The sequence below is a fragment of the Spermophilus citellus genome (genome assembly GCF_964194105.1).
Source record: "Spermophilus citellus genome assembly, chromosome: 13".
NCBI lineage: Eukaryota > Metazoa > Chordata > Mammalia > Rodentia > Sciuridae > Spermophilus > Spermophilus citellus.
The window spans coordinates 57067377-57094277 of NC_138193.1; the positions used below are offsets into that span (position 1 = coordinate 57067377).

The 26901-nt window shown below is 40.6% G+C and overlaps 1 long non-coding RNA gene across 1 annotated transcript in view; it reads right to left on the reverse strand.

Annotated features, from left to right (window-relative positions):
• Positions 1–1932: 1932 nt before the first annotated feature.
• LOC308632257 overlaps positions 1933–26901 on the reverse strand; it is a 36177-nt gene continuing 11208 nt past the window's right edge. Inside the window, exons 2-5 of the long non-coding RNA XR_014018461.1 lie at positions 18395–18481; positions 5216–5503; positions 4302–4444; positions 1933–2631 (exon numbers count right to left, since the gene is read on the reverse strand). This is a non-coding gene — a long non-coding RNA (uncharacterized lncRNA). The remainder of the gene's footprint in view (positions 2632–4301; positions 4445–5215; positions 5504–18394; positions 18482–26901) is intronic.

Genomic DNA, 26901 nt, shown 5'->3' on the forward strand with positions numbered 1-26901 from the left:
CCAAAAGTGTCCTTTTTTTTTTTTTTATTTTGTTCTGGTTTGGTTTGGTTTGGTTTTTTGGTTTTTGTTTATTTTTTTCAGATGGGGTCTTACTATGTTGCCCAGGCTGATCTTAAACTTGAAATCCTCCTGCCTTAACCTCCCAAGTAGCTGGGATTATGAGTACACCACTGCTCCTAGCTTCCCTTAACTATTCTTTAAAGTGGATTTTTTGAAAACAGTTCTGGGAGCCTCCCCCGTAGGCCATGATCTCATTGCTGAAGCTCCATAGCACCCTTGAGAGACAGTGTTGCTCTCTGGCTATCCTCATGGGCTCAGGCATCACAAAGGTCTAGATTTAAATCATGGCTCCACCATTTACCGGCTGAAAAGCCTGGTCAAGTCATATAGCCTTGTATCCAATCCTCAGTCTTTTCATCTGTCACATGCGTAGAATTCCCACCCTCTGAGATTGCACTGAGGATTAAGTGAGATAGTAAAATAAAGCCTTTAGCACAGAGCCTTGCACTTAAATCTGCTTGACAAATTCGAGCTATAACTGAGGCCCCAGTGAACCTTTATCTATTCATTCATCCAAATGAATCTTCAAGAATGTTTATCAAGGGTCTTTACATATTCCAGTGGTGGTACTAGACATTAGAAATACAGAAGTGAGCCTAAAAGTAAAGATCCCCATCCACTTGGAGCATATATTTTTAGGGGAGAGAAATAAGTGATAAGCAAAGTAATAAATAGGATAATTACAGATTGAGAAAGTTGAAAAGAAATGCACTAAAAGATGTTGGTACTATGATGAGCCCAAGACAGAAAGGCTGAAGTGATAGTGGAGAAAAGACAATGTTTAAGAAACTAAAAGAATTGTAGCAGCTACGTGGTGTCATGAGCAAGCTCTGCCATTCACATAGACCAAGCACCCTTGTGTTCGTGTATATGTGTATGTTTTTTTCCTCTCCTTGCTGAGGAAAATCGCCACAGTGCTGACCCTCTAATTTCTTGTCCCCTTGGGCTTCTGCACAGTGTGGTTTCTCCTGCCCGTAATGAAGACACACAGGTCACTCCAAGCCGGCTCCTCAAACTGGCACTCTGAAGCTGAAACTATTGTCCTACTGGACTCTCTGCCTTGACAGCTCTTGACAAATCATTGGAATCCTCATCTGGCCAAATTCTACTCTTATATTGTATGCACGTATGAATATATAACAAAGCATCCCACCATGATGTATGATGATGTTGCACTGATAAAAATGTGGGGGAAAAAAACACAAAAATTAAAAAGGCTGTTCGAGTTCAAAAAATTTGTAAATCTTTAACCACCTACAGTGCCTCTTTGACTCTTCGCATTACCTCTTTCCCTGCCTGTACTCTTGACACAGCATCCTATAATCCTGTGATTGCCATAACTTTCTTAGAATATATATGTCTTCTAAGAAAGCATATATATATATATATATATATATATATATATATATATATATGATATATATAATGTGGTACACATATGTCCCTTTGTTTATATATACAAAGATATTTAAATAAATAGGTAGATATAAATATATACATGCAGATGTAGCTATTTAGATCACAACATATACAAACAATGTGTTGCTTAAATTTTGCATACTTTTCACCTTTAGAAAAAGGTATTATGTGATAGCCTTCTAGGACTTGCTTTTTCACTTGACATCATTTTGCTAATATTTATCCATAGTGATACATATAGTCAGAGACCCATTTTCACTGCTATGTAATATTCCATTGTGTAGCCACTCTACTATTTATGTGTATTATTATTAACTAAAGTCCATGCATCATTTAATTTGATTTTGTTTTGTTTTTACCAAATGTCTTCTTTCTGTTCCAGAATCCCATCCAGAACCCCACATTGCATTTAGTAGTTGTGTCTCCTTGAGCTGCTCTTGGCTGTGATAGTTTCTTAGACTTCTGTTGTTTTTGATGATCTTGACCATTTGGGGAGATACTGGTCAGGTGTTTTATAGATGCCTCAATTGGGATTTGTCTGATGTTTTCCTCATAATTAGGTTATGGTTGTGTGGTTCAGGGAGAATGATCACAGAGGTGGCATGCCAAGGAAACATACTATCAACATGATTTATCATTATTGATGTTGAACTTGATTATCTGGCTGAGTTCAGGTTTCTCCACTGTAACATCACTCATGTTTCCCCTTTTATGTACTGTCCTTGGGTGGAAGTCAGTGTGTCAGCCCATACTTAAGGAGTAGAGAATGTGCTGGACTGAACAGTGGCCCCTGACTATGCCCATGTTCTAATCCCCAGAACCTTCAGTATTAGCCATTTCCATGTGCATATGGATCGAAAGTGATTTTGCAATTGTGATTAAATTAAGGATCTTGGCATGTGGAGATGATCCTGGATTATCTGAATGGGCCCTAACTGTAGTCACTAGGATTCTTATAAGAGAGGGGCAGAGGAAGGTTGACACAGGATAGGAGACTGAGACAGAGATTGGAGTGATATGGCCAACATGACTTCCAGAAACTGGAAGAGGCAAGTAGCAGATTCTTCCCTGGAGCCTCCAGAAGAAGCTCAGACCTGCCCACACCTTGATTTTGGTTCAGCGATATGGACTTCAGACTTCAGGCTTCTGCAACTATAAAAAGAATAGATCATTGTTTCAAGTCCCAAGTTTGTGGTGATTTGTTACAACAGCCACAGGAAATTAATACAGACTTCTGTCCCACCCACTTCAGTGTGGAGCATCTAACAAATCTATTGAAATCCTTCAGCATGACATCTTTTTCTTTTTATTCTATCATTTATTTACAACAGTATGGACTCAAGTATTTATTTTATACTTTGAGTTATAACCCAGTGCTACTTTATTTTGTTCTTCACATTCTTTTTAAAGGTAGATAGAACTCTTTCCCTGTGCATGTGACCTACACATCTATAGGTGCCTCTGGCAGGGCACATAAAAAGGTACTAAGAACTGGATAGAAATTTGGAAGATGAGCTTGTCCAGCCCTGTGACTATGGCCTGAAGATGGGGTATACAAATTTGAAATAGGTGTAGGGTAATAAATTTGCCACTAAAGCAACAATGCAAAAGACAATGTTACTCACTTTTGGACTATATAAAATACAGTTCTCCCTCACTATCCACAGAGGATTGATGTCAGAAGTGCCAGTGAATCTCAATATCCACAGATGCTTAAGTCTCCCACATAAACTGGCATAGTAATTGCATGTAACTTTCAAACATTGTACCATGTGTTTTATTTTTTTAAATATTTTTTAAGTTGTTGATGGATCTTTATTTTAGTATTTGTATGTGGTGCTGAGAATTGAACCCAGTGCCTCACACATGGTAGGCAAGCGCGTTACCAATGAGCCACAACCCCAGCCCTGTACCATGTGTTTTAAATCATCTCTAGATGACTTGTAATCATTAATTCAATGTCAATGTTATGTAAATAATTGTTGCACTGTATTATGTAGGAAATAATAACAAGAAGAAAGTTTTACATGTTCAATACAGATGCATTTTTTAAAATATTTTTGATCTGAAGTTGGTCAAATCTGAGGAAACAGAACCCGCAAATATGGAGGGTTAACTTTAGATTTTGTGTCCAAATGAATAAAAAAAAAAGTAAATATTGTAAAATGTTTGTTAGTTCTCAATAGGTTAGCAAATGTCTTAGTCTATTCATGATGCTATAACAAAATACCTTAGATTGGGTAATTTTTAAACAACAAAAATTTTATTGCTTACAGTTCTGGAGGCTGGAAAGTCCAAGATTAAGGTGCCAGAAGATTCGGTGTCTGCTGAGCACACAGTTTTTGCAGATGGTAACTGCTATGTGTTCACACAGCAAAGGAGCAATCAGGCTCCCTCAAGATTCTTTTATGAGGGTATTAATCACATCTTTTTCTTTATCTTGTTTTGCTACTAGGGATTGAACCCAGGGGTGCATAACCACTGAGCCACGTCCCCAGCCCTATTTTGTACTTTATTTTGAGACAGGGACTCATTGAATTGCTTAGGGCCTCTCTAAATTACTGAGTCTGGCTTTGAACTTGTGATCCTCCTGCCTCCACCTTCCAATCCACTGAGATTACAGGTGACCATGGCACCAAGCCAGATGCAGGTCTTGTTTTGGCTGTGTTTCTCACCAACTCTGAGACCTTGGGCAAGTTAACGCCCTGGTCTCTTCTCATCTGTGAAGCTGAGATCATATTCATGTCATGGGTCATGTGAGGAGTAGAAGGAGTCATGCGCCTACTCAGGACATGCAGAGCTGGGACCACTACAACCCTCACCTCTGTTATCACCGTGATGGTACTCAGTGAAATCATAATAATAGCACAATCTCTGCAGTCAGAGAAAGTTGGTTTCAAATGCCAGCTCCACCACTAGACCTCTTGATCTCCCTGTCCGCAAAATGGGTAAAAGTCTCATAGATCTGAAGATTAAAATGAAATAAAATTAAATTGGAAGATGCTTATGAGGCACTTAGTATAGTGCTCAGAACATTGAATGAATTCAATAATATTGTTATCATATTGCTTTTGTACTCCACATCATACCTATCAATATGTGTTGGTCCATGTTAACATAGTTGCTGAGGTCCAGCAAGCTCAGTCCCTGGTTGTGAGTTGACCTTAATCAGACCAGGAATTTCGTTAGGAGCCCAACCCTCATCTCATCCTCCCTCCCCCACTACACGAGTGGGTTCCTAAATTGTTCTTACTGCCTTAAATTAATGTAGACCCAAATTGCCATCTGCAATCTTGACCCTAACTCTGACCACTGACTCTCCTTCTGCCTTGGGTTTCTAAGTAGGCCCTTGAAAAGGCCAAAAGGGAGCCCCGGCCCCATGCTTAGCACGCCCTAGACTTGACTCCCTGCCTAGCAGGCATGAGCCCACTCTCAAGCCTGGAGCATTCTACCTCCACCTGCTGGCTACAGCCTGCCTCACCTCCCACACCCCTCTCTACAGCTAAGTAAGGCCTTGCTCAAACCCCATAAGGCTCACCTCAGCCACCAGGTATGACCCCATGGATGCTGGCACAGGCTGGCTCAAACTGGAGGCCACTGTGACCACTAAGACTCTGACATCCCAAATGCCATCCCCCTCCCAGTCCCTCTATCCTGGGCCCACACCCTCTAGCTATCTCCTGCCCTGCTGATCTCCTGCTTGCTTCGCAGCTGAGACACTGAGTGTTCCCATTACCTTGTTTCATCTCCATAACTTTCCAATTGTCCCATTTCACTGAGGAGGAGACCAAGATATTCTGTGATTTGCCCAGTGTCCTGTGACTAGTGAGTTCCAGAGAACTTGGGCTCCTCTAACCTCTAATTCAGGGTCCACTTAGCTTCTTCTGTCACCAGTCCAAAGTTCAGGAGAGCCAGCTCCCTAATTTTCACTTTGGATGGCAGCGAATCAAACTTGAAAGACTTGGCAGGTTCCTGACTCCCAGGCATTTGGCACTGGTTGGTGTATGTTTCCAGAGATACTTTTCTGCATGGAGGAAAAAAAGGAGGTGACATATTTCTGTTTGACTAATAAACATGTAATTCTCCAGAACTTTACAATGTTTTAAGCTTCCAAATAGCACAGAGACCTGTGCATGTGGGAGAGACAGAGTGGTATTGAGTTGGGTGGAAACATCTGAATTTTATTGCAAAAAGGTCCTTTAGGATATAAGTGCTGTTAAAAAAAAAGAAGAAGAAAGAAGAAAGAAAGAAAGAAAGAAAGAAAGAAAGAAAGAAAGAAAGAAAGAAAGAAAGAAAGAAAGAGGAAGGAGGGAGGGAGGGAGGGAAGGAAGGAGAGGGAGGGAGGGAAGGGAAGGGAAGGGAAGGGAAGGGAAGGGAAGGGAAGGAAGGAAGGAAGGAAGGAAGGAAGGAAGGAAGGAAGGAAGGAAGGAAGGAAGGAAGGAAGGAAGGAAGGATATAAGTGCTGTTAGCATGATCCCAAGTGGAGGCAAACAAGATTTTCCAAGATTCTCTCACACTTGGTGGTATTCTTTTATCTCAGAGGAGTTAGGGCCCTTGGTGTCTGACCAATTAGAACCTCCTTTTACCTGTCTTGGGAAGGAATGGGCATAGGTGAATTAATTTACAGGAATGTTCCAGAGCTCTGGGCACAAAGTGCCCTGAGACAATCATCTTAACGAAGCCTTCATTAGGTCATGTACCCATCCTCATGTACCCATCCTCTACCTAGGGAAGATCAAGGCCCATCCAGAATTCTTCCTGATGATATTTTACTTTTTAAATGTTTTTAATTGTGCATTATAGGTATACGTAATAGTGCGGTTCATTTTGTCGTATCCATACAGGCACGGGATATAATTTGCTCTATTTCAGTTCAGTATTTTCTCTTTCCCTTCCCATCCTCTCTCCCCCTATTCCCTTTCCTCTACCCTACAGATCTTCCTTCTATTTAGTTCTTGTTTTTTTTAATTGGTGCTTTACAGATATGCATAAAGGTGGAATTCACTGTGGTATATTCATATAGGTACATAGCGTAATTTGGTCAGATCCATTCCGCAGTTCCTCCCTTTTCCCATCCTTCCTTCTTCCCCCTGAAACTTCCTTTACTCCACTGATCTTCCTTCTATTTTTGTGGCATCACCACCCACCTTTTTTTCCCCTTATTTTGCGCTAGCTTCTGCATATGAGAGAGAATAGCTGGCCCTCGACTTTCTGAGTCTGGCTTATTTCACTTATCATTATGCTCTCCAGTCCACCCAAACACCAGCAAAGGGCATAATTTCATTCCTCTTCATGGCTAAGTAAAATTAAATAATGAAGGCACCATGGACTCTGCTATAGTTTGAATATGGTTTGAGTATGTCCCCCAACTGTTTATATGTTAGAAGCTTTGTCCCCACTTTGACAATATTAAGAAGGTAAAACCTTTTAAGAGGTAGGAACAAGGAATAAAACTGGGATCTCTCCACCTTCTCTGACTTCCTGTCTCACCATGTGATCTCTCGGTCTCACGGGTGCTCTCACCATGATGCCACAAAATCATGCAGCTAAGGGGAACTTCACCAGTTTCCAAAAAGATGAGGCCACACTTTCAGCCTCCAAAACTATGAACTAAATAAATTTATTTTCTTTATAAAGTACCCAGATTGGGTATTTTTGTTATAGCAACTGAAAATGGAATAATACAGCCTGCTAACACTCTCCAAGGAGGTGGTTCTCCCAAAGAACTACAAAAAGAAAATCTGTTCTTTCCTATTAGATTTGTGTCCCATAATAGTTGGACATGGGCTGTGGCCTCATGCAGCATGCTTTGTCTTGAACCCTCAACCTCACCTGGCCAACCATCACATTAATTCCCAAGACAACACCACCTCTATCCTCTTAGAAGGAGACTAGGGTCTCCATCCAACAGGAAAAGGGGAAACAGTCTAATTCAGGAAGTATGGAGGCCTACCAGTGTCTGTTTTCTAGAGAAGGGCTTTGTAGACATCCTAGATTCCACTCCTTTCCAGAAGACACACCCCACATCATTTCTAGTGGCCACCTCAGGGAAGAACATGCAATATCCCTCAGCTTTCCACAGGGCTGATCTCCAAAACCCATCTCTCCTCTGCCCACTGGCAGTGATTCCATTTTGGGTGCCAAGAAAGTGGTACTTTAGCTGGGAGGTCAAACGGAAAGGAAAAGATACATAACTGCAGCTGCGCCACGTCATGACGTCAGGGTCTGGAAACCAAAGAAGGCACAGGATGGAGAAAGGGGAGGGAGGTTTGTTTGGAAACCATCTCACACAGTCCAAATTAAACAGTCTGTTTGCTCAAGTCCAATTTCCACCTCTGATCCCCCCACCTCTCTCTCTCCCTCCTCCTAATTCTCACCTCTCCTAAGAGCTTTCTCCCTCTCCCCAGTGTCCCATTTCTATGAGAGTCTACGAAATCCTTGCAGATCTTCCACAGCTTGAGTTGCCCTCAGAAACCTAGGATCACCTGCCCCAAATTTCCCAATGCCAAGGATAGGTCAAGGTTCATCTCTCCTCTTTGATCTTTCTTGACACTTACAGTTGTTCCTAAACTCTGCTTCCTCGCCAGTCTTGGAATGTGTCAAGAGCACTAGCGCCTCTGCTCTGACCAGCTGAGGTTATGACTTTTTCAACTTGACTACTCGCAGCTTGTTTCATGCAAGTATCCTGTCTTCCCAGGAAAACCACAAGCTCCCTGGAGTCTAGAACCGGGTCATGTAGTTCTTTGGTTTGTGACATGGTTGGTGTACCCCTCATGGTTCTGAATACATAGAAAATGTTCAAATTTCTGGAGTTGCACTGAGCTGAACAAAATTAAAAAGAGGCTATAACAAAACATGAAGCCACTGGGCACTCATCTGGAAAATGGTTAGTAGCCTCCAATTTCAGATGAGTAATGCCTAGGATGGGTCCAAGGTGTGTGCCAGAATGACAAATGAGCCAGTACCTGTTATAACAGGTAGGCTGATGGCAGTGCAGAGCTCTGAATTGAGCAGTCTGAATGTGAAGAGGAAAAGGAAGGAAAGTCCATTATTTGCACCAAGATTCAATACAAAACCACAGGCCAGGCCAAGCTGCAAAATGACAAAGATCCCCAAGATAAGCGGGCAGGTTCACATGACTTACTGTTTGTCAGTCCACTCTTGCTATTTTACATCTCCATGATCATTCAGTTTTCAAATGACACCTAATTTTACTTCAATCGCCACCTTTGTTAAAGCAAAAAATAAATCCCCAGTTTGTCTGATGGAAAGAAGTCAGTCTGAAGAAGCACTGGGAGGTAAATTGACAGCCCTGCAGTTCCCAGTCTGCTCCCTGGAATTAGAACTAGGCTTCCCTGTCCTCTCATAAATATATGTGAACTCCAAGAGGACTATTTATTTTGATGACCTCCCAGGCTGATGTTAACAAAAAGAAATTTCCTGGCCACGTTATAAATGGGAGAAATCAGCAACCTGAGAAAAGATTGAGTTCACAAGAGTGTACAGTGTGAGGCTAATGGCAGAAGTGTCTAGAGTCGGTGTCTGAGATAGGAGGAACTCCAGAGACCACCTGCTCAACTGCTGATGTGACAGGCCAGAAGCCTGAGGGCCCAGGAGGTTGCATGACCTCCCCAAGGTCACACAATCTGATAACTGCTTCTGGAGCTGAGGCTCCAGTCTCCTACTCCCAGTCCTCCAGGATCCAAGAAAAGAATGCAAAGAATAAAAAAGCAAAGTATAAACTTTGTGGTTACACTTGGGGGAGCAGGACATCCTTGGAGAGCTCTCAGTGAACTGCAAAAGAAACATCCCACAGGACAACTGAAGTCTATTAAGTACTCATAGTTGCCAAAAACCCACACAGTGCCCACCAGACCCAGCATATCTGCTTGCTAGGGCATCTACAACTATGGACTGGGAGGCTTAGACAACGGAAATCCCTGTTCTCACAGTCTAAAGGCAGGAAGTCAGAGATTGAGGTGTGGATAGGGTTGGTGTCTTCTGAGGCCTCTCTCCTGGCTCATACATGGCGCCTCCCCCTGGGTCTCCACACATAGTCTTCCTTGTGTACACCCGTATCCTATTCTCCTCTTCTAAGGAAGACACTTATTAAGACCCATGCTAATGACCTCATTTTAATTACCTCCTTAAAATCTCTACCTGCAAATACATTCCTAGTTACTACAGGTTAGGACTTTAACATATGAATTTGGAGAGGACCCAATTCAATCCATAGTCCTCCATACCATTTTCTTGTGGATGTAGAGTGGGAAGTTGTCAAATTCTCCTCCCCGAAGAGAGATTGGACAAGACTAGTAGGACTCTGACCTAGAACTACAGTGGGATTGGGATCCCTCCGTTCAACAACCAGGCTAGGACACAAGAGTCACAGCCAGCCATCTGGGAGCTGCTGTTCTAGAACATTCCGGGCACTCTTGTCAGATTCTCCAAGGATCTCCGTATACACAAGTACATAATAAACAAAGGACTTTCTAGAAGAAGTGGGCTTTCAACATTACTCCATTCATGAAGAACAGAACTTCTGGGTTAAAGAATGAGAGGCAATTGTGAAGGAAATAAAGCTTCCACGGCTTGTCTGACCTCGTCCCAAGCAGCAGCCTTGGGTCCTCAGGCTGGTCAGGCTGCGGCCAACACAGGCACCCAGCCTGCATTTAGCCAGGTGAGCTGGGGCGGGGCAGCCCCTCCTTCTGGCTTCACACTCTCTTCAGATTCTTCACACATCTGCAGCAGAAACCTAAAGACAGAAATCTGTTGGTGCCTGCCTATGTTTGGAAAGCCACCAAAGCAAAAAGAGCATCCAAATTTGTAGGAAAGCTGTTTCAAATCTGTAAAATAGTCTTTAATTCTGTAAAAGGCGGGGGGCGGTAAAGCCATAAAGATGACACAGAAATTGTATTAGGGAAAATTGTGTGTTTTTAAAATGCAAGGAATGGGAGCTGTGTTGTGAATTATGTCCCACAATTGAGGGAAGAAGAACCAATGCGTACAAGAGGCCAACTAAGCAAAAACAAAACAAATAAAAACTCATCTTCCCTCCTGTCAAGGGACTTGCGACATGGACAGGTTTGCCTGGCTCCCGCTGGGACAACAAACATCAAGGGAACATCAAAAACACTTCTCAAACCTTGCCTAACCCACTTGACCGTTTGCAATTGAGCCCTGCCTGCCGACAGATGTCCAGCTTTCTGTGAAAAGGATGAAACTGGTTACTCTGTTGACTTCTTCGTCATGTTTGTCATAGCCTCTTGGTCCACGGTTGTTAGAGGGACTGGACATCCTTGGACACAAAACTCAAGGTCGAGAACCACCTACACCTTTTGTCTTCATGCCCCTGTGCAGCTATGGGCTTCCTTAACAAGGTTGGGGAGCAGAGCTTGAGGGCTCCTTTGCTTCTGGTTGATTATTCAGCATTAGCCAGTCTCCAGGACCTCTCAGGGGCCACCAAGCACTGTCTTTATGGAAAGCACAGCATATTCAGGATAGGAAGTAGCTCCCATGGCTGTTTTACTTAAGGAACATTTTGCTTTACCTAAGGTGAAATTTTTCTTCTTTATTTTTAAATATTTTTTTAGTTGTAGATGGACACAATATCTTTATTTATTTTTATGTGGTGCTGAGGATTGAACCCAGCGCCTAACACATGCGAGGCAAGCGTTTTACCACTGAGCTACAATCCCAAACTGAACTTTTCTTCTTAATGTCCAACCACACGTGAACTCAAAATAGGTCCAAGTTAACCAAGCACATGCTGTATAGGAATTTTAAAAATGGAAAGGACAAAACAGAGCATTCCTAAATAAGCAGACCAAAAAAAATGCTGTGTTCTTATATTTGTAAGGACTTAGCAGATACGTAATAATAAAATGTGAGTAAGTAAATGCTCCTGAGGAGTGTGTTCCATGCTGGTCCCCAGACTCAGTGGGAACCAGGAAGGCCATAGGCCCTTCATCCCCTCCCAGGGCCCTTCCCAGAGGCCATTCCACATACCACACAGGGGTGTGCAGATTCAGCCTATTTCTTATTTCTTATTTGAATATGAGATTGCTAGAATGTCAGTGATTATATTTAATATTCACATTGGTTTAATAAAAAGGGTTAGTTTTCCCCCATATAATCAAAATGAAACTTGACACCCTGACAAAGAAACTCCAAAGAGTTCCAGTAATATCCATCCAATTAGACATCCCGTGACACAACTGGCTTTCATAATAAAGGAACACTAATTGTTCTGTAGAAGAACAAGGTATATAAACACTCATTGGCAGAAACTTCCAGTTCATTTTTCAGTTGGTAACGAAAGGCTGCCCACTGGCCAAATTTAGGATGTTATTATCCTAATCAGGATAAAGGCCCAGAACTGTCACACAATAGCCTCAAGGAATAAGCAGGGTAGTATAAGCCAACTCAACCTGCTAGGATAGTGAATTGAAGTAGAGACCCGGATATGGGAGAAGTTTAAATGAAACTTCCACAGCCTGGATGAGGAAAGGAAGCCCCAGCCCTGGGCAGGAACAGGTTGGTAGAACATTCTACCTGGGCCACACTTCCTGCTGCACCCAGCACCCAACCCCAGCCCCCAGGGCATGCAGATGAGAGAGACAACCCAGCTCTGCCCTGCCCTTGTGGAGGTGACGGGGCTGGGGAGAGCTGATTAATGTCCATGGAACTATCAGAAAGTAACCCAGGCTGTGTGTGAAGCAACGCTGGGAAGGTTCTGACCAGACAGGACAGAAATGCAGAAAGGGCAGTGCTGGGGTGGGCCGAGTTAGCCAGAGCTCACAGAGGGAGGACTTAACCCAGTGCTTAGGGGACCTTAGAAGAGGACATCCTGAAACAGGGAAGAGCATCCAGAATAGGAGAAGGGAAAAAGGAAGAAAGAAGATATCTTTATAAAATGAAGCCACCTCTTAAAAGTTTTCTGTCCTGAGTTATTAATTACAGAAAGCTCTTGAGGGCCTGGTGTGTTTGCACACTTTCTCTTTTTCACCTTTTCACAACTTTTTCACAACTGTGAAACCAAAGGGCATCACCTTGCAAATCAGCATGTTTGAGGTGGCCTAAGGTCATTCACACTTATCACTGGCAAATTTGGGTGACTCATACCACAACCTCTGATAGGCAGGAAGATTGGATACAAGAGAATCATGATTCATTCTTCCTCACACTAGAAACCAGGTTCCCTGGCATGGCAGACAGCCTGACTTCTCCAGGGCAGTTGACCAAGGACTTCTGGTAGGTTTAATGAACTTGTTCAACCTGCCTTCTCCTGAAGGCTGCTGGGACTTACTACAGAAGACCCAGCTGAGGAGGATGGTGACTTGTCAACCCCAGGGAATCTGAGAATGAGGCATCAAAGCCAGAATTCATTCCACCCTTTACCCACCTTCCATAGAACCTCTTTCTGGAATGTCTCATAGGTTCAAAATGTCTTAGAAAGTTGACTACATGAATGGGCTTTATAAATTGCCTCTATGTATCACAGATAAGGGCATAAATCTTAAGAAGTTGAATGATCTACTCAAGGTAACAGAGACAGTTCTATCAGACAGGATGCCTACCAGACTGGAACCCAAGCTTCCTGGATCTGAGTCAAGGCTCCCTCAACCACACCTGGTAATATTAATAAGATTTGCCCAGGAATGGCAAACTATTTCTATAAAGGGCCAGAAAATAAATATTTTGGGCTTTGCAGTCCATATGTACTCAACTGCACCCATTCAACTAGGCCTTTGTAGCTTGAAAGCAGTCTTAGACAATACGTGAACAAAAGGGTGTGACTGTTGCAATAAAACTTTATTTACAATAATAGGAGGCTGGCAAGGTTTGGCCCACCAGCTACAGTTTGTCAACCTCTGAACAAAAATGTGGATCATTTTTTTGGTCACTTACAATATTTCAAAATCTGTGCCAGGCACTTTGGAGGCATTTTCTCATTCTAGACAATCCTCGGAGAACATTATTCCCACAGCTCCACGGACATGAAAGCTGAGACTCAGCACTATCCACAGCTAACCAATCTGGAAGCTGGAAGCTAGAGGCTGGAAGCTGGTAACTGGCAGGGCTGTAAGTCTAACTTAGATCTTAATAATTCCAATTCCAGGCTAGTCAACAATAGACTGTAATATCTCCCAGAGGCACCGAAACCTTTCTGGTTTTGGTTTTGGATGTGTAATGAACTTCCTTTGAAGACTGCTCCTATCTAAGGCCATACTAAGTGATCAAGAATCCCAATTTGCCTGAAACTGAGGAGTCTCCCAAATTGCAGGACTTTCAGTGATGAAATCTGGAGTCCCAGGCAACCTGGATAATTGGTCACCCTGCCATCAGACATTTTTATGACATGCTTAGGACTTATTCAACTGAACACAGTAAAGAAGACACCGGTGACTACCTCAGTTAAAATTTGAACTGAGGCCCTGTGACTCAAGTGGAGCAGAGCTCAAGAGAGCAAAGACACATTACAGAATAAACCCAGAGGAAATGGATACTAGAAAGAGAAGGATGGGTAATTTTTCTCAAAAGGCCAAGTAGAAGTCATATTTATGCTTCCTGGTTAGTCCCATCCATATTTTTTCTCTGTTTCTCCTCTCTTAACCTCACTCGATCTTCCAGAGTCCTCTAAAGACCACCACCCCACTTTCTGCAGTCCACACAATCCTATTTGCACACTGGCTGAATAGGGAAGTAGAATTCCCTGGAAAGGCTGTCCTGGCAGATGCCAGCTAGAGCTTCAGTGTGTGCCTAAAACACATTTGGGCCCATTGCCTATTTCTTCAAGATGTCCCAATCCAGTCTACTTCCTCTGGAAATCTTTTCCCCCTTCCTCTCCCTCAACACACACTCTCTCTCTATCTCTCTCACCTCCCTCTATCACTCTGGATATGGCTCCCATAGACTGTGATGTTCTCATGAGCATATAATTACCGGTTTGGCTTGTCTATATGCCTGGTTAGACCTTAAGCTCAGTGTCGGCCACTCCTGTCCCTGGTGCCTATTAAAAGAACATGTCAAAAATAAGTCAAGTCTTCATTGAAAAGGCAGTGCATTAGTTCAAGAGGAAGATAATGGTATTCTTATCAGATTTTTAGGACACAATGAATACCCCATATACATTTTGGGGATAAATGGATGGATGTAGGCCTGATCGTCCTGAACCCATAATGGGTACATTTTTTGAACTTCTCTCCATAGATTGGTCTAGTATATTTTGGTCTTCTTGGCCCTTTAAGACTCCACTCCACAGAACAACTGGGCAAGACAAATAAATAAAACACATCCAAATTGGAAGGAAAAAGTAAAATTGTATTCAGAGATGATATGATTTTATCATGTCATGATCTTGTATAAAGAAAATCCAAAGAAATCAAGTTTAAAAAATCTATTAAGAATAATAAGTTCAGCAAGGTTGTAGAATATGAGATCAATGTGCAGAAATAATTCTATTTTTACATAAGTGTGATAAATAACCTTAAAATTAAATTTAGAAAAATAATTTATTCATGATGGCATCAAAAAGACTAAAATACTTAGGAATAAAATTAACAAAAGAACTACAAAAATTTTATTCTACTCTGAAAACTACAAAACAGTGCTGAAAGAAATTAAAGCTCTAAATCAATGAAAAGCATCCACTGTTTATGAATCTGTAGACAACACTGGTAAGATGGCAAAATTCCCCAAACTGACCTAAAAATTCAACAAAAAACTAATCAGAATTTCTGACATCTTTATAGAAATTGACAAGATGATTGTAAAATTCACAGAGTTTCAAGGGACGCCAAGTAGTCAAAGCAATCCTGGAAAAGACCAAAATGGGAGGAGTTACATTCCCTGATTTCAAAACTTATACAAAGCAGCAGTGAAGACAGTGTGATAACTAGCACAAAGATAGACGTGTAGATCAATGAAATAAAACTAAAATTAAGTCCAGAAATAAACCCATACACCTATGGCCAACTAATTTTCTACAGAGGTACCAAGATATTAGATGGTGAAAGAATAGTCCTTTGGACAAATGGTTCTGGGTAGGCACAGGCAAAAGAATATAGTTGAATCCTTATCCTCACACCATATGCAAAAATTAGCTCAACTGGTCATTAAGGAAATGCAAATCAAAATGACAATGAAACACTGCTTAATACCCATGAGGATGCCTACAATATTTTTTCCCAGTACTAGGGATTGAACCCAGAACCCAGAGGCACTTTACCACTGAGCAACATCCCCAGCCCTTTTTAATTTTTATTCGAGAGAGGGTCTCACTAACTTGCCAAGGTTAGCTTGAAACTTGCTATCCTCTTGCCTCAGCTCCCAGAGTAGCTAGTATCATAAACATGCACCACTATGCCCAATTATAATAAATTTTTAAAAACAGAAAAAATAAGTCTTGAAAAAGATGTAGAGAAATTAGAACTCTCATGCATGGTTGGCAAGAATGGAAAATGAAGCAACTGCTATGAAAAACAGTCTGGCAGTTCCTCAAGATGTTAAACAGAATTACCATGATGTACCACCTTGCCACAGGCCCAAAAGCAACACAGCCAAATGACTATGGACTGAATCTTCTGAAACTGTGAGCCAAAATAAAGTTTTCCTATCTCTAAGTTTATTAGTTCAGGTATTTCGTCACAGTGACAGAAAGCTGACTATTATGATATACAATTAATATAATTCATCCATAAAAAAGAAATGAAGTACTAATAGATGCTATAATTTGGAAGATCCTCAAAAACATTATGCTAACTGAAAGAAACCAAATGCAAAAGGTAATACATTGTAAAACTCCTTTATATTAAAATCCAGAAAAAGAAAATCCATAGAGACAGAAATCAACTAGTAGTTTTTCAGGAGCAGGGGCTAATAGAGAGTAGTTTTTCGATGAAATGGGTTGTTCTTGGGTGGTGAAAGTTTTGAAACCAAAGAGAGGTGATGGTTTCACAACATTATAAATGTACTAAATGTCACTGAATTATACACATTAATTGTATGTTATGTGAATTTTGTCTCAAAATTTTTAAAGTTAATTCAAAATGGATCGAAGACCTAAATTTAAGAACTAAAACTATAAAATTCTTAGCAAAAAAAAAATAGGGGCAAATATTTACAACACTGTGATTTGGCAAAAAAAAAAAAAAACAATTCTGGGTATGGCATGAGCAACACAACAAATACATAAATTGGACTCCATCACAATTAAAAACTTTAATGCTTCAAAGTTCAACATCAAGAAAACGAAAAGACTACCCATAAAATGAAAAAAATACTTGCAAATCATATACCTGGTACAGGAATAGTACCTAGAATACATAAAGAACTTTTACAACTTCACAGTCAAAAAAGAACAAGCATTAGCTAGAAAATGTGGAGCAGTGCTCGCTTCGGCAGCACATATACTAAAATTGGAACCATACAGAGAAGATTAGCATGGCCCCTGCGCAAGGATGACACGCAAATTCGTGAAGCGTTCCATATTTTTGATTCTGCAATTTGTATTTGGGGTAAAAATGGGAGTTCATAACCCAATTGAGTCAAATGTATGAAAGATGATATAGCATGAGCTTGGTAATGTTTTGAACAACCAATAATAATTTTAAAAAGTTAACAAAAAAAAATAAAATGTGGAGCAACTAAAATTCTAATACATTGATTGTGAAAATACAAAATGGTAGGTACTTATGCTGTGGAAAACGGTCTGGCAGTTTCCCAAATGGTTAAACGTGGAGTTATCATATTCAACTAGGTCTATGCCCAAGAGAAATGAAAATGTACCTCCTCACAAAAATCTTGCAGACAAATAATTAATGCAACATTATCATATTAGACAAAAGGTAAAAAAACAACCTGAATGGCCAATGAGTGGATTAAACAAAATGTAGCATATACATACAATGGAGTAATATTCCACCATAGCAAGGAATGAAGTACTGATACATGCTGCAACACGGGTGACCCTTGAAAACATACCAAGTGAAAGAAGTCAGACACAAAGACCACATACTATGATTCCATTCATGTGAAAGGCCTGTATAGGGAAACCATAGAGACAGAAACTACATCCGTGGTTGTTTGAGGCTGAGGTGGGGGTGGGCAGAGGGGGTGATAGCAACAGGGTATGGGATTTATGTTTGATGTAATGAAATTTTATCAGATTGACTGATGATGATTGCACAACCCTGTGTATACACTGAAGACCAGTGACTTGTACATTTTAAATGGGTAAATTGTATGGTTCATGAATTATATCTCAATAAAACTGTTTTACAAAAAAAAAAAAAATATATATATATATATATATATATATATATCCACCAAATCCATTCCTCTCCCACACTTCCATACATCCACACAAAGCCATGTTGTCTTCAGAGCAACACCTGAAAATTCTTAAAATTGGGTCAGCCCATTCTCTGACCTTGGGGAACTTGGTCCTTATTTGAGATTTCTGGGCCCTTTTGACAGGTTGAGGTAATTGGCCATTTACACACAGGGCAAAGTAGTACTTTGGTAATTACTAAAGCCACAGTACTGAATCATGGGGAGTTTGGAGTTTGGAAAAACACATCAACCACCCAACAGCCAGGGTCCCATGAAAAGAGGCTTCAGCTTCTGATCATCTCAAGCACATTCCTAGCACACTCCACCCGTTTCTAGCTTCTCCTTCCCCGTTTTGGCAAATTTCCCTTCCTCCCCCTACCCCACCCCAACGGACTCCGGACTCTGAAGAAAAAGAGCTTATGCCAACCATCTACTTTCCACCCAGCCCAACTGCCTGCAGCCCCAGCTCACACACCAAGACAACTGACCCTTCTGATTGGAGTTAAAAGCTTTGTGTTGTGTGTGCTAACAAGTTGGTGGGATGGGGTGGGGGGTGCCTCTTTCCTCCAGCTCCGATTACCTGGTTTCCGAGTGGGCCAACTCTGGGAGAAATCCTTGCAATCAATGCCTCCAGTTGAGGTCTAAATGTCCATACTTCTCTCTCTCTCTCTAGAGGAATAAGAAACAGACCAGAGGAAAAACATGTTGCAACACAGTTATTACATTAGTTCTTTATAACCAAGGTCTCCAGGCTGGGGTGGAGTGAGAGATGAAAGTTTTCATATTTAGTGAATAAATGCCTTGCAGTTCTCTTTGGTTTTTCTTAACTATAAATATGTAGCAAATGTGCTTTGTCCTCCATGTGACTCCCCTCTTGTGAAAGCCATTTCACAGATCCAGAAAGGGAGGCAGCAAGGAACCTGATGACTTCCTGACTCCCAAACAAATTCTTGGGCTACAACTTTCACCATCAAGTTTACCTCCCACCTTTCTTTGAATGCTCTTTCTAGACTCTTCCATTCCCACTCCAGGCCATGCTTTTCCAGGCCAATCACTACTTCTGTCCAAACCTCTTTCTCCATGATGTGGCCACCAAAACACAGCCCATCCGGATTCTTTTTTCTTTTTTTTTTTTTTCTTTTTCGGTACCAGGGATTGAACTCAGGGGCATTTGACCACTGAACCACATCCCCAGACCTATTTTTGTATTTTATTTAGAGACAGGGTCTCACTGAGTTGCTTAGCACCTCACTTCTGCTGAGACTGGCTTTGAACTCGAGATCCTCCTACCTCAGACTCCTGAGCTACTGGGATTACAGGCGTGCACCACCGCACCTGGCCATCTTGATTATTACTTTTCTGGAACATACAAAATCAAGACACTAATTATATTGTATCAGATTCTCTAATTGTTTTCATAAGGATGGAGTGCCCTGCCAGAGTAGTGGTCTGTCAGATATTAAATTTTAGGGTAATTTTTCCTTCTTTTTTTTTTTTAAGAGAGAGATTTTTTTTTTAATTTTTTAGTTTTCGGTGGACACAACATCTTTATTTTTATGTGGTGCTGAGGATTGAACTCAGCGCCCTGCGCATGCCAGACGAGCAAGCTACTGCTTGAGCCACATCCCCAGCCCTTCCTTCCTTTTTATAGAAGGTTAATTATCAGCTTCCTCAAGACATTGGCCATGACATGAGGTAAAATAGCCTAAATTGGTATAGTCATCATGAAAAACAGTATGGAGATTCCACAAAAAATTAAAAATGAACTGGGCATGGTGGCACATGCCTATAATCCCAGTTATGAGGGTGGCTGAGGCAGGAGGATTGCAATTTCAAGGCCAGCCTGGGCAACTTAGGGAGAACTTGTTTCAAAATTAGAAGGGCCAGGGATGTTGCTCAGTTACACTGAGTTCAATCCCCAGTACCCCCCCTCAAAAAAAAATTGAAAGTAGAACTACTCAGCAAATCCCACTTCTGGATATATATCCAAAGGAAATGAAGTCAGTATATCATAAGAACATCTGCACCCCCATGTTTATCACAGAACTAGAGCAAAGATACAGAATCAAACTAAATTCCTATCCGATGATTAGATTTTAAAAATGTGGTGCATATACACAGTGGGCTACTGTTCACCCATAAAAAAGGATGAAATCCCACAACATGGAGAACATTATGTTCAATGAAATAAGCCAGGCATAGTACCACACAAGCTCACTTATATGTGGCAGCTGAAAAAGTTGATCCCATAGAAGTTGAGAATCAAATAGCATTTACCAGAGCTGGGGAGAATAAGGGAGATGGGGAGATTGAGAACAGGTTGGTCAACAGGTGTAATGTTATAGTTAGAGGAATAAGTTCTGGCTCTCTATGGCACAGTAGGATGTCTAAAGCTAACAATAATGCACTGTGTATTTCAGATAGCTAGAAGAGAAGGTTTCCAACACTCTCACAACATAGAAATAACAAATGTTTAAGGTGGATGGATATGCTAATGACCCTGATTTGATCATTACCCAATGTATACATGTATCAAAACACATATTGTAGAACAAATAAAAAAAGAAAAATCACACATTGTACTCCATAATATGTACAATTATTATATCAATAAAAAATGTATTTAAAAATTTTTTGAAGACGCACATTAAAAAGAACCATCAGAAACCCAGATCAGAACAGAGCAGCTGGAGGAAGATAACTGAAAGGCAGAGGAGAAACATGAGTACCTGAAAGAATACCAATGAGAAGCAAGATATTTTCAGAACAGAACTCCAAAAATGCTCAGAAACTGGAGAAAAAAGATTATCACAAGACAGGTGCCATGGTACACACCTGTAATCTCAGCAACTAGAGAGGCTGAGGAAGGAGGATCGCAAGTTCAAAGCCAGTCTCAGCAACATAGCAAGGCTATAAGCAATTCAGTGAGACCCTGTCTCTAAATAAAATATTTTAAAAAGGGCTGGGTATGTGGTTCAGTGGTTAAGTGCCCCTGGGTTCAATACCCACTACAAAAAGAAAAATCATAAAAGGGAGAACAGATGCGGAACTAAAGCAAGGAGGTTGATTCAAAGTCCATAAATGGCTCCCTTTACGTTGAAACTGATCCCTTCTTCAGGCAGACATAAGATGACAACAATCTTTCCCCCGCCTCCAGGAAATTTAGTCTCTAAACCCCAGCACCCTCAGAGTGGAGTGAGGGAAATGCACACCCCAAACCAGGAAGCTAAATGAAAGTCCACACACTGAACCAGAGTGAGATCCTCAGCCCTGCCAACAGCCTGCATTATAACCCCGGGCAAGGGTCTGAGTGACAACATGTCTAACTTGGCACATTGAAAGTGTGAGAAGCACATGCTCTGTAATGGAAATGTAACTTAGGAGAACAGGCATCTGAACACAAAGTACCAGGACAGAAGAATGAGCTTGTTCCCTGACATGATTTGAAGTTGACAGGAGAGGGGGCCTCTGCTGATTGCTAGCTTCAGAGCCACTTCAACTCCAACTGAACGAACTTGAAGACAAGAGGATTCATCTTTTGGGAAAACTGTCAAGCAGATACAATTGGCCTTTACAGGGAGCAAATGTCTTCTTAAATATTCCCAGATGCAGGAAGGGAAATGGGGCATCCAAATGGTTCACCTTGTTCTTAGGATAAAGCCCTTCTGTGTCCTGACCCCTCAGCCCACCTCTAACCCTGAAGCCTTCAAAATTTTCAACACCAGCTAAATCCTTTAGCTCCTCCCACACAGCTAAATCCTTTAGCTCCTCCCACGAAGGTCTCCTGGCCTTCGTCCATCTCTTCACCCCTCACCCTACTTACTCAAAACCAATCTAGATGCAAAGATGAACTGCTGCTTCTGGGGTGGAGTGTAGAGAAAGCTGGAGAAAATGATGGTTCTCGGAAAATAGAAGTTTGCATGTCTAACTTCACACCTTTCAAGCTTCAGCCACTAGGAACCTTTTCTCTATCCTCTCCTGCCTCTGAGGTGTCTCCTGTCAACTTGTCCATGCCAAGAAAGGAGGTCCTCCTCCTGCCCCTGAAGCTTCCTAGGGGAAGTTGTACAGACTCTTTGTCTTTCTCTCTGAATCCCAAGTCCCCAGGTGGTGTCTAAGGAGATGGAAGAGGGTTTGAAGTGTCTGTTCAAGCTAGAGAGATCAGCGAGCCCCCACACCCCCAAGACTTCTGGAAGCTGCAGCAGAAAACACTCAAAAAGGCTCTGAATGACCAGTTGCCCAGCCTATTGATTCTAGTAGATCCACTGAAGAAGGACAAAGGATGGGAGTGGCCCCATAAAGGTAGAAGAAAGAACCTTTGGGTGTCTGATGGACTGTGGGCCCCACTAACAAGCCTCAATTCAGTGAGGCAAAAAGCAACAAATAGTAAGTGGTATGTTCCAACCACCAAGGAACTTAACATTCTAATGCTAATATTGCATTTACTTTCTCTTTTTTTTTTTTAATTAGGAATTTTAAATTTTTTTCAACAAGTATTACATGGATTATTTATTTATTTTCATTGTGGTAAAATACAAATAACATAATTTCCCACTTTAACCATTTTATATGATACAACTCAGCAGCATTTGGATATTCACAATGTGGTACATTCAGTCACCACCATCTAGTTCCAAAATATTTCTGTTTCCCCGAAAGGAAACTTTATAGCTATTAATTGGAATCCCTCATTCACTCCTCCTCCAGCCCCTAGCAGCCACTGACTGGCTTTCTTTCTCTGTGTGTTTAACCTTTCTGAATTTAAATTTCATATAAGTAAATTATACAATATGTTGCCTTGTGTGTCTGCCTTCTTTTAGTATAATGTTTTTGAGGTTTATTTATGTCATAGTGTGTATCAGTACTTCACCCCTTTATGGTTGAATAATATTCCACTTGGGGGATTATAACATTTTGTTTCTTCATTCATCAGTTAATAAGATATTTGGGTTGCTTCCAACAGCATTACTTTTGGAATCAGGAAAATAATTGTTTTATTTGGGTTACAAAATCCCTACTATCCATAAAACAGGAAGAGATTTATGGTCTATCTCTTTCTTCATCCACTGGCCAAAAGCAAATATATTTTCTCAATTCTGACTCAGTTTTTTGTTTGTTTCTTGGTTTAGGATTTTCTAAAAAACTATTTCTGAAATATGAGTGCATCATGTAACCTATGTTTACTTTCACAGTGGTGATTCTTCTTCCTTCCAGTAAAGCTATTGCTTTATTTCATCAAGTAAAAGCCACCAGGGGCTGGGGTTGTGGCTCAGAGGTAGAGTGCTCGCCAACCATTCGTGAGGCACCGGCTTTGATCCTCAGCACCACAGAAAAATAAAATAAAGATATTGTGTCCACCTATAACTAAAAAAAAATATTTTTTTAAAAAAACTAAAAGCCACCAACAATGCTAAGACACACCATTATCTTATTTGCCAGGAAGAAAGCAAAACCCCTGGCAATTAAACTATAACACAATGCTTTTCTCCTCTTATGATTTTTCTATTTAAACTTCTTGCAAAAAAATTTTTTTGAAGACTAACCACTGTTTTTTGTTTATTTGTTTTTAATATTATAGATACATACAATACCTCCATTTTGTTTATTTATCCTTATGTGGTGATGAGGATTGAACCCAGTACCTCACACCTGTGAGGCAAGTGCTCCACGCTAAGCCACAACCCCAGCCCTAATCACTGGTTTTTATCTTATATCACTCTTGGGCTTACATTCAAACTGGGTACAGGTATACCCTATTTGATACTATTATCCTACTAGTATAATTTTGCTAAAAGGAAGAATAAGAGAGAAAGGAAAGAGTGATGTGTCCCAAATGGACCTTTGCTATGAGGTAATTATGGAGTAGGGACTTTGGAGATTCAGAAAGTCTTTTGAGACCACCCAACTCGTTCTCACTCTACAGATAAGAACCTGTGGAGTCAAGTGAGGTTCGGCAACTTACCGCATCTTACTCAGAAGGAAAGCCAATCATTCTGTAGCATGCATGTTCATGTAGGAATACTGCACATCCCATGCTAACAGCTAAGTAAATCATATTACATCTTGCCAAGACAGGTTGTAAAAGACTTGCAAATGATTAAAAAGATGACTGGGTTATAATTGACCTTCATTTTCTTTGAGCTATTTTACCACTATGCAAATTGTCAAAATTGATAATAATGCAAATCCCCTATATTCATAAAAATACAAATGAATTGTATTCAGTGAATGCAACTGATTATTGCCCTCTGGATATTCCAATTTTTTACCTACTTGTAAATTCATTTCATCACTCCTTATTGTCTTTATATATATAGTTCTTTAAGTTCCCTCTTTGAACCAGTTATAACATCTTACTAGTTCCTTCATTAATTGATGAGAAATAAAATCTTTGACATGCTCATTTTATATGTGTATAAGAGTCATAATTTTACCTTTGAAAAATTATCCTTTAACAATCTGTACAAGAGTATCAATCATCAAAAATTATATTTATAGAGGGTTTTTTGCTTGAATAACAATAAGACAGCTTCAGAAATAAATGTCAAGTGCAGAAAACAAGATATAATATTGAAAAATACAGTGTGAATCAACAATGTCAAAAATACAAAGACAATCTAAGGGAAAGAAGTAAAACAAAAAATGAATAGGGATTGCAAATAGGTACTAAGATTTATTAGTATTTTTTTTTCTTGCTTCTTTGTACCATTCTGTACTTGGGACATTTTTACAATGAACATGAATTGCTTTTATAGCCATACACACACAAAAAAAAAACTTTGAAGAGGAAAGAATAAAATATGTTCTCTACTAAGAGAAAGAACTAAGATACTGAGAAACAGGTAGAGCTGGGCCTAGGAAACAAACAGCACCTGCAAGATAATAAATGACCAAATGCCTCCACAGGGGAGGGAGAACTGGCAGTCTGCCAGGAAAATGAAGGGCCCCTTGTAGTTCACGGATATTTTATTTTTCCTCTTTATGATGGAAATATGCATGGCTCAGTGTTTGTTCCTAAGAAAACAAATTCTAGACTAATCAGTGTAAAATAAATAAAGATTAAATTTAAATTATATGTACAGCCTGGAAAAACACCTACATAGGCTTTAATCGCCACAGAGATGCTCATTAGGCAGCTTAGTGAATGCTTATTAACTGTCCCTGTCAGAGATAGGACCAGTGCCTTTTTTTTTCCCCAAGAACATTCTGGAACCTTCCAGAATTACACAAACTAGATCAACATTCCAAACCTTGTGTTTAACAGATGTCAGTCACTGGTACAAAAGGACACATGCCATATAAAGGATGATGTTTAAAGCTTAAACTAGGTAATAAAATGAGTTTGTTCGTACTCATTTTTATATCTTCCTTTATAATAAAAGTATACGTAAATGTGTTTGTCAGATGCTTTTCTTAGGCCAAAGCTCAGCTCTCTCCCACTTCTTCTGGATCTGACATAAAGCTGCCCTCTCCCAGTTGTCACCACAACATGAAGGGAGAAGGAGAGAAGGCAGCTAATAAGGTGACCCTCTGGAGTTAAACAATCACTCACCTCCTCCATTCACCCCAAACCCTTCTACCTCTGGACAGGGAGGATCAGTGATGGAATCAATAGAAATCATTTTTGGTCAATTAAAGTGACCTGCTACTTTTGCCTAAGTAAAAATTAATTCACAGAAAAATGGAGAAGATTCAAAGTGGGTAGTAATGAGGCTTGGGAGGAAGATATCTGGAAGAACTGGCAGCACTGAGCAAGGTCCCAGTCTGCTGAGAGATCAGGGTTCATCCTGAATTTCACTAGAGATACCACTTAAGATATTCATGTTTATTATTTACAATATTTGCTATGGGCTAAATTGTATCCACCACCCCCAAAAATATATATATATGTGTGTGTGTGTGTGTGTGTGTGTGTGTGTGTGTGTGTGTGTCAAACCTCAAACCCCAATGTGCTGCATTTGGAATAGCGTTTTAGGAAATATTTTAGATCCAAGAAGGACCATTGGGCAGGGTCTTCAAGCCAGGTAGAGAGCCCTCACCAGAAACTGAACCCTTCCAGAACCTTGATTTTGGAGATTCCAGCCTCTACAACTGTGGGGACAATAGATTTCTGTTGTTTAAGCCATGCAGTCAATGTTGTTATGGCAGCCTGAGCCGATGAAGATACCACACCCTAAGTTCTTGAAAAACTTGTAACTTTTTCAAAAAAAAAAAAGTATACACATATCTTATTTAAAACACACATTCATATGTATCCTTAAAAGAAAACAGTTTTAAATCATTTGATTTTCTAAAATCAAGTAAAGTAAGATACTTTAATAAGAATTTAAATATGTACAAGACACACTACGCTCAGCTCTGGAGGTATAAAGATAAATAAGACAGGGAGATCATGCTGTTGCCTAGAGAGAAAACTGCATGTGCATAAAATTTTATTACAAAAATGATGAATGCCATAACTGAAATGTACTGGAGGGCCTGGGGAGTACAGAGGAAGAAACACAGAACTTGGCCCAGCAAAAACAGTTTCTAGGTTGCAGACAATAAACAGTCAAATTGATTGAGGACGAGAGGTTCTTCCATTTAGAAATGGGGAGAGGATCTTCTAGGACAAGGGCAGAGCACTTGGCATAGAAGAGAAAGACCAATACTGTGGACCCTGTGGCAATGCATGGCTAATGTGTAGAAGGCAAATGGCCAAAGGGCCGGAACGGGCCTGGAAAGACAGGGAGAAGCCTGATGACTACATCACAGACATCATGAAGCCTGCAGAGACTGGGCCCATGCAGATCTTCAAGTGCCTTTTATCACATTGCTGATTACCTTAGCCATGAACAGTCCTGTGAGGCCACTGCTTACCCACTATGGCAAAGTATCATTTTGATTTATTAAAGTATAAACTTTGTAATTGTGCAGTATTCCCAGGCAGCATTAAAAATTGACCTGGATATGCCATTAAAAAAAAAAAAAAATCTTCTTAGACCCTGAGAGCTCTGAATCCTTCTCTCAAGATCAGCAGTTTTATAAAAATAAGTGCCTAGTCATCTGCTCATGTTGTCCTTCTCCCTGCCTGGCCCCTGTGGCCAGGAT